Here is a 6,378-nt window from a genome sequence, read left to right as displayed (position 1 = left end):
CTCCTTTTTCTTTCATCTCCTTTCCTTCTTTTCCCTCTCCATTCCCTCCCTCTCTCCCTTCTCTCTCTCCCTACTTCCTTTTCTCCTTTCATATCCCCTCCCTCTCTTTCCTTTCTCCCCATCCTCTTTCCCTTTGCCCTCTCTCCTTTCCCCTTCTCCTTCCCTCTTTTTTCCCCTATTCCCCCTCTCCTTTTATTTCCCCTCCTCCTCTTTCCCTTGTCCTCTCCCTTTTCCCCTCCCTCTTTTTACCCATCCCTTTCTCTCCCTTCTCCCCTCCCTTTTTTCTTTTCACCTTCTTTCTCCCTCTTTCCCTCCTCTCTTCCTTTTCCCCATCTTTTTCTCCTTCTCTCTCTCTCCCTCTTTGCCTTTCATCTCCCTTCTCTTTCATTTTCCCCATCTTCCCCCTTCTTCCCTATCTCTCCCTCTTTCCCATTTTCCCTCCCCTTCTCCCTTTCCACTCTCCTCCCTCATCTCTGATCTTATCCGCTACCATAGACGGATAACTCCCATGTGTGTATATCCAGCCTCAGTCTCTTTCCTGAGCTTCAGTCCCCCAGCATTAACTTCCTATTGGGTATCTCCAACCAAATGTCTCATAAGCATCACAACCTTGGCCTGTCCAAAACTGAGCTCATTGTCTTTTCCCCAAAACTTTTCCCCCTTCCTGACTTTCCAGTTTCTGTTGGGGCACTGTTTTTCTCCTGTTGCCCAGATGTGCAATTTTAGAATTACTCTCACCTCTTCCATCTTTCTCACCTTTTATATTCAATGCTGAGTCTTGTCAATACTGCCTCTATGATTTATATCATATCCATTCTTTTCACCACAACCACCGCTCTGATCCAGACCCTCTTACTTCTTGCCTGGACTATTCCAACAGCTTATTAATTGTTGTCTCTCTCTCCAGGCCCTCCCCTCTCCAATCCATCCTCCACGTGGCTAAGTCTAATTGCTTCTTCTTGTCTCTAGGATAAAATATGAATTCCTTTGATTGATTTTTTTAAAAACTCTTATTTTCTGTCTTAGAAGTATCAGTTCCAAGGCAGAAGAGCAGTAAGGGCTAGCAATTGAAATTAAGTGACTGATCCAGGATCACACAGCTAGGAAGTATCTAAGGGCACATTTAATTTTGTTTTTTAATTAAAAAAATTAATTTTATTTCATTCTCATGTCCTTTTCCTCCTCCTCCTCCAAAAAAAAAAGAATAAAAACAAAACCCCTGTTAATAAACATCAATTTACCTTTCCAGTCCTACTGCTTGTTGCTTTCTTCACACACTGTACGTTCCAGTCAAGTTAGCCTTTTTGTTGTGGCTTTGGGCAGCTAAGTGGCTCAATGGATAGAGTGTTGGGCCTGGACATATTCCTGAGTTCAAATCTGAGCTCAGATACTTACTAGCTGTGTGACCCAGGTTAAGTCACTTTACTATGTTTGTCTTGGTTGCCTTATCTTTAAAAAAAATTATCTGGAGAAGGAAATGGCAAACTACTTAAGTATCTTTGCCAAGAAAATCCCAAATGGACTCGAGAAGTGTCAGACACAACTGAAAAACAACTGAACAACAACTTCACAGTTTTCCTTTTCCTATCTTGGTGCCTTGCCCAGGCCATTCCCCCATTCTCTACCTGAGGGAATCTATAGCTTCTTTCAAGGTTTAGGTCAGTGACATCTCCTACCAGAAGCCTAGCCTGATATCCTCCAGTTGCTCTTACCCTCCTCTAAGAAATTACTTTTTGTTTGTAGCAGCTTTCCTTGTGTATAGCTTATATTTAATTTTCTGTGTAGGTGTTGTCGCCCCGCCAATATATTCTTGGTTCCTTGAGGGCAGAGACAGTTAATGTTTGTGCAGGGACTGTTAATTTTTGTCTTTGGAGTCTTCAGTGTCTCATTTCAGGTCTGGCACATAGTAGGGCACCTTAAGTGTTACTATTGACCACAAACAAGGACAGAAGATTTTCCAAATAAGACTGAAAGATTCCTGTGATGTCAGGCCACGAGATAGCACTCCCAAGGGGATTCAGGATACTATTGCCGGGGATTCCATGAACAAACAGGGGGAATCTCTTGATTGCCTTTATGCAAGAGGTTAATCCCAGGTATAGCCTGCCCACTTAGTGCTCTATTTTTGAGATGGAGGCAAGCAAAATGACCTTTTTGCAGGCTGTTGGCTGCGACCACATACTCTACTCATCCAAGAAAGAAGACAAGTGCCTACGCTGCGGAGGTGATGGCCAGACCTGCTACCCAGTCAAAGGCACTTTCGATGCCAATGACCTCACCAAAGGTAGGAGGCCATGGTCTTGACCAAGGGCTGGAATTGGGAAGAGAGAACTTAAATGTACTCTGTCTCTGTCCTATCTTGGTGTCAAGGGAACAGCTAGGTGGTTGAGTAGATTGAGAGTTATGTCTAGAGACGGGAGATCCTGAGTTCAAATTTGACCTCAGCCACTTCTTAGTTGTGTGACCCTGGGAAAGTCACTTAACCTCCATTGCCTAGCTCTAACTGCTCTTCTGTCTTGGAACCAACACACGGTATTGATTCCAAGACAGAAGGTAAAGGTTTTGAAAAAAATAACATAATGGTGCTAACACTGCCTTTCTTGTTAGTATACCCTCCTGAGTTTCCTTCTCTAGTGAATATAATTTGTTTTTAATTTTATTTATTTATTTAAACCCTTGCCTTCCGTCTTGAAGTCAAAACTGTGTATTGGCTCCAAAGCAGAAGAGTGGTTAGGGCTAGGCAATGGGGGTCAAGTGACTTGCCCAGGGTCACACAGCTGGGAAGTGTCTGAGGCCAGATTTGAACCTAGGATCTCCTGTCTCTAGGCCTGGCTCTCAATCCACTGAGCCACCCAGCTGCCCCCTATATTTTGTTTTTAATTTAATTTTATTCTTTTCATTTAAAAATCTACTTTTCCCCTCCTACTTCTCCCCACTCTACTCCTATTACCCCACCACACATACAAGGAAAAAGCCCTTGTAACAAGTGAGCAAAGTCAATAAACAAATTCCTGCATTGATCGTGCCCCACAAATTGATATCTCAATTTGCATCCCAGATCCCTTCTTTTTCTATCAAGAGATGGGGAACATATTTTGTCTCGTGTCCTTTGGAATCATTACTGCATTGGCCATGCCCCATAGTCATGTTTGCAGAGGTGGAGAGAAGGATGCTGTTTCCTGAGCTCTGCCTCTTAGAGATGCTCAGAGGAGGAAGCCATTGCGAAAGGCTTAACTCAGGAGGGCATTTGGGAGCATTAAGGGTTGCTATCACTATTGCTCAACAGAATCAATATCCTTGTCTCCCATTCCTGAGCATATCCCATTTACTTTCAGGCTATCATGTGGTGGGTAAAAGGAACTGGTTGGCTTTAGAGGATTTCCTTAGGAGCAAAAACATCAATCCGCTTTGTCCTCGACTCCTGTCCTGGATCCACTTTTGCCAAATTGTTCAACAAGCATTTATTAGGCACCTATTGTGTGCCAAGCAAAAACCAGTATGGTATAGTGGATAGAGAGTTGGCCTGAGAATCAGGAAGAACTGAGTTCAAGTCCTACCTCTGATAGATGCTGGCTGTGCCAAAGAATCATCCAGGTTCTGCTTGAAGACCTCCAAAGATGTTAAAACCATTCTACTTTTGAACAGCTTTAATGGCTGGAAATATTTTCCCTGCATAACACCTAAATCAACTTCTTTGCGATGTCTGCCCAGTGCTCCTGGATCTGTCCCTCATGCCCAAATAGATCAAGTACAATTCCTTTAAAATTAAAATAACTGTAGACTGCTATCATCCCCACCTCTTCCCCCATCCCCCACCTCAATCTTTTATAACCATCCCTGGTTCCTACCGTAAATCCTTAAATGGCATGATCTTGAAATTCCTTTCTTCCTCAACTGTCCCTTCCAAGAAATTACTTTGTATTTACTCTTCATTTTTTTTGAGTTGATGCCTAAACATTGTTTCTCCTAGTAGAATGTAAGAACCTTCAGTGACTTTTTTGGTCTTTTAAAAACATTTCCAGTACCTACTATATAAAATTTACTTAATAAATGATTGTTGAATCCTTGCACGAATGGATGAATGGGTCCCTGCTTGCCTGTGTCCTTAAAATGTGACCTTTAGAACTTGGAAGCAATAGGGGCAGACCAGATGACCCCCAAATTCCTAGAGTGTTGGGTGCTGAGTTTGGGGCCTGCCTCTCTAGGAGTCCACTCTGCAATTAAATATATGTGCGGGTGTATATACATAAACATTTATTAATCACCTACAATGTGCTAGTCACTTTGTTAAGAGCTGGGGCAACAAAGAATTGCAAAAGACAGTTCCTGCTCTCAAGGAGGTCACAATGAAACATAAATCAAGTATGTACAAACAAGCTATATTCAGCATAAATGGGAAATAATTGAGAGGGAAGGCACTAAAATTAAGAGGAATCAGGAAAGGGAAGATGGGATTTCAACTGGGACTTGAAGAAAGCCAAGGAAGGCAGGAGATGGAAAGAGGAGAAGGAGAGTATTCCTGGTGTGGGCAGACGGCCAGTGAAAATGGCCAGATATGGGAGCGGAAGCATCTTGTTCAAGGAAGAACAAGAAGACTAAAAAGGATCAAAGAACACCTAGTAAGTTTGGGGTCGGGGTATGCAAGGTTTACTGGAAAGGTAGAAAGCTAGGTCATGAATGTGTGTGTTTGGAACATGATTGGGGGGTGAGTAGTCTAGGAACTTCACATCACCCCTCCTGGCCTCCCCATCCTCACGATATTTCTGTCTCCCTCAGGTTACAACCAAATTTTGATCATTCCCGCAGGAGCTACCAGCATCCATATTGCAGAAGTTACAGCCAGCAGGAATTTCCTGGGTATGGATTAAGAGCCCCATCTTTGATCTTGCCTTCATACTTTCCCTGAGGCAAATCCCTTGGGAGCATCCAACTATAGGACCAAAGCCTGATCCCATACCATTGGTTGTAGGACTAGGTCATCGGGAACAAGCATGGTCAGAGTTGCAAGATGCCAGCTCTTCTCTCCCCAACCCTGCATGGGACTTTTCTGGCCATTTCCTTCTTCCTCTTTTTTCTCCCTCTTCTCATCTCACAGCAGTGAAGAATGTTCGGGGGGAGTATTACCTGAATGGCCACTGGACTATTGAGTTTGGCCGGGCCTTGCCAGTGGCCAGCACTATCCTTCAGTATGAACGAGGCTCTGAGGGGGACCTGGCCCCTGAACACCTTCATGCCCGGGGACCTACCTCTGAGCCCCTGGTCATCGAGGTGAGTGGAGCCTGTCTCTGTTCTCTACTTCCTCCCATTGAAACAAGGATAATACTGGCCATCAAGGCAGCTAAAGCAGGTACGGTGAGGCCCCGAGAGCTTGGTCAGACATAGAAGATGCTAAGTTCATTCACTGAATTCTGGGCCATCGCCAGTTGACCTGACTTTTGTCTTGTCTCTGGACTTCGAGGACTCTGGAAGAGAGAGTGAGGCTGATGACTTTGTGCAACTCTGCCTCCCTTAAATCCAGTTCACATGCAAGTCAAGACATCACCCTCATGATATTATTGATTCTCTTTGAAAATGAAGGACAAAACAATGAGCAGTCATATCCATCTAAAGCAGATGTTCTTAACCCATTTTTAAAAATTGGTTTAACATTTTTTTCAATAACTGTGTTTAAAAATTGGTTTCCTTTGTAATCCTATGCATCTTATTTTATTCATTGAAACAAAATTATTCTGAGAAGGGTTTCATGATCTTCATTAGACGTCCAAAGAGACCATGACCCAAAGAAGCTTCCTTGATCTAGGAAAACCTTGGGACAAAGATTGATCCTTGGCCTCTACATCAAGGAAGGGAAAGAGCAGAACAGGATGAATAGAGAAAATGGGGCCACAATGGGTCCTGAGAGTAGATCTAAGGCAGGATTTGAATCCAGGGATCCTGGCTCTCTGGTATACTGTATCACCCTGTTTCTTAGGCCCATCATCTTCTCCAGTATGGCAGTAGCATGGGCAGAGGCAGGGGACTGGCCTGCTTTTGAACCTTGTGTCACCGTATGTCTTCCTTGTGTTCATGTTTCCAAAGAACTTGTTCTTTTCATTTTAAGCATTTTACAAAGAACAAAAATTTGATTCATCTTAAAAAAAACAATAATCCAACTCGTTTGCTGTGGTGATTATGGGCAAAGCCTTTGGTTTTTGGATAACCTTATCTGTAGAATAAAGACCACAAGTCTTAGAGGACTCCCTTCAACAACTTTTTGTTGTGATGCTCAAATGAGATTATGAGAAGTGCTTTGTAAACCTGGGAGTTCTTTATAAATGTAACCTATTATGCTTATTCTTTATACTACAAAACAAACACTAAAAGAGAAAGGGTCAAGAG

General features: G+C 43.1%; 1 long non-coding RNA gene across 1 annotated transcript; it reads left to right on the top strand.

Annotated features, from left to right (window-relative positions):
* Positions 1 to 2,199: 2,199 nt before the first annotated feature.
* On the top strand, positions 2,200 to 5,454 carry LOC123255421. Its single transcript, XR_006506762.1, has 3 exons — positions 2,200 to 2,284; positions 4,777 to 4,857; positions 5,096 to 5,454. It is a non-coding gene; the product is annotated as an uncharacterized LOC123255421 (long non-coding RNA).
* Positions 5,455 to 6,378: the final 924 nt, after the last annotated feature.

The sequence above is a fragment of the Gracilinanus agilis genome, unplaced genomic scaffold (genome assembly GCF_016433145.1).
Source record: "Gracilinanus agilis isolate LMUSP501 unplaced genomic scaffold, AgileGrace unplaced_scaffold46178, whole genome shotgun sequence".
NCBI classification, from domain to species: Eukaryota; Metazoa; Chordata; class Mammalia; order Didelphimorphia; family Didelphidae; genus Gracilinanus; species Gracilinanus agilis.
The sequence above is the reverse complement of the archived record's forward strand: the minus strand, read 5'-3'. Positions and strand labels throughout refer to the sequence as shown.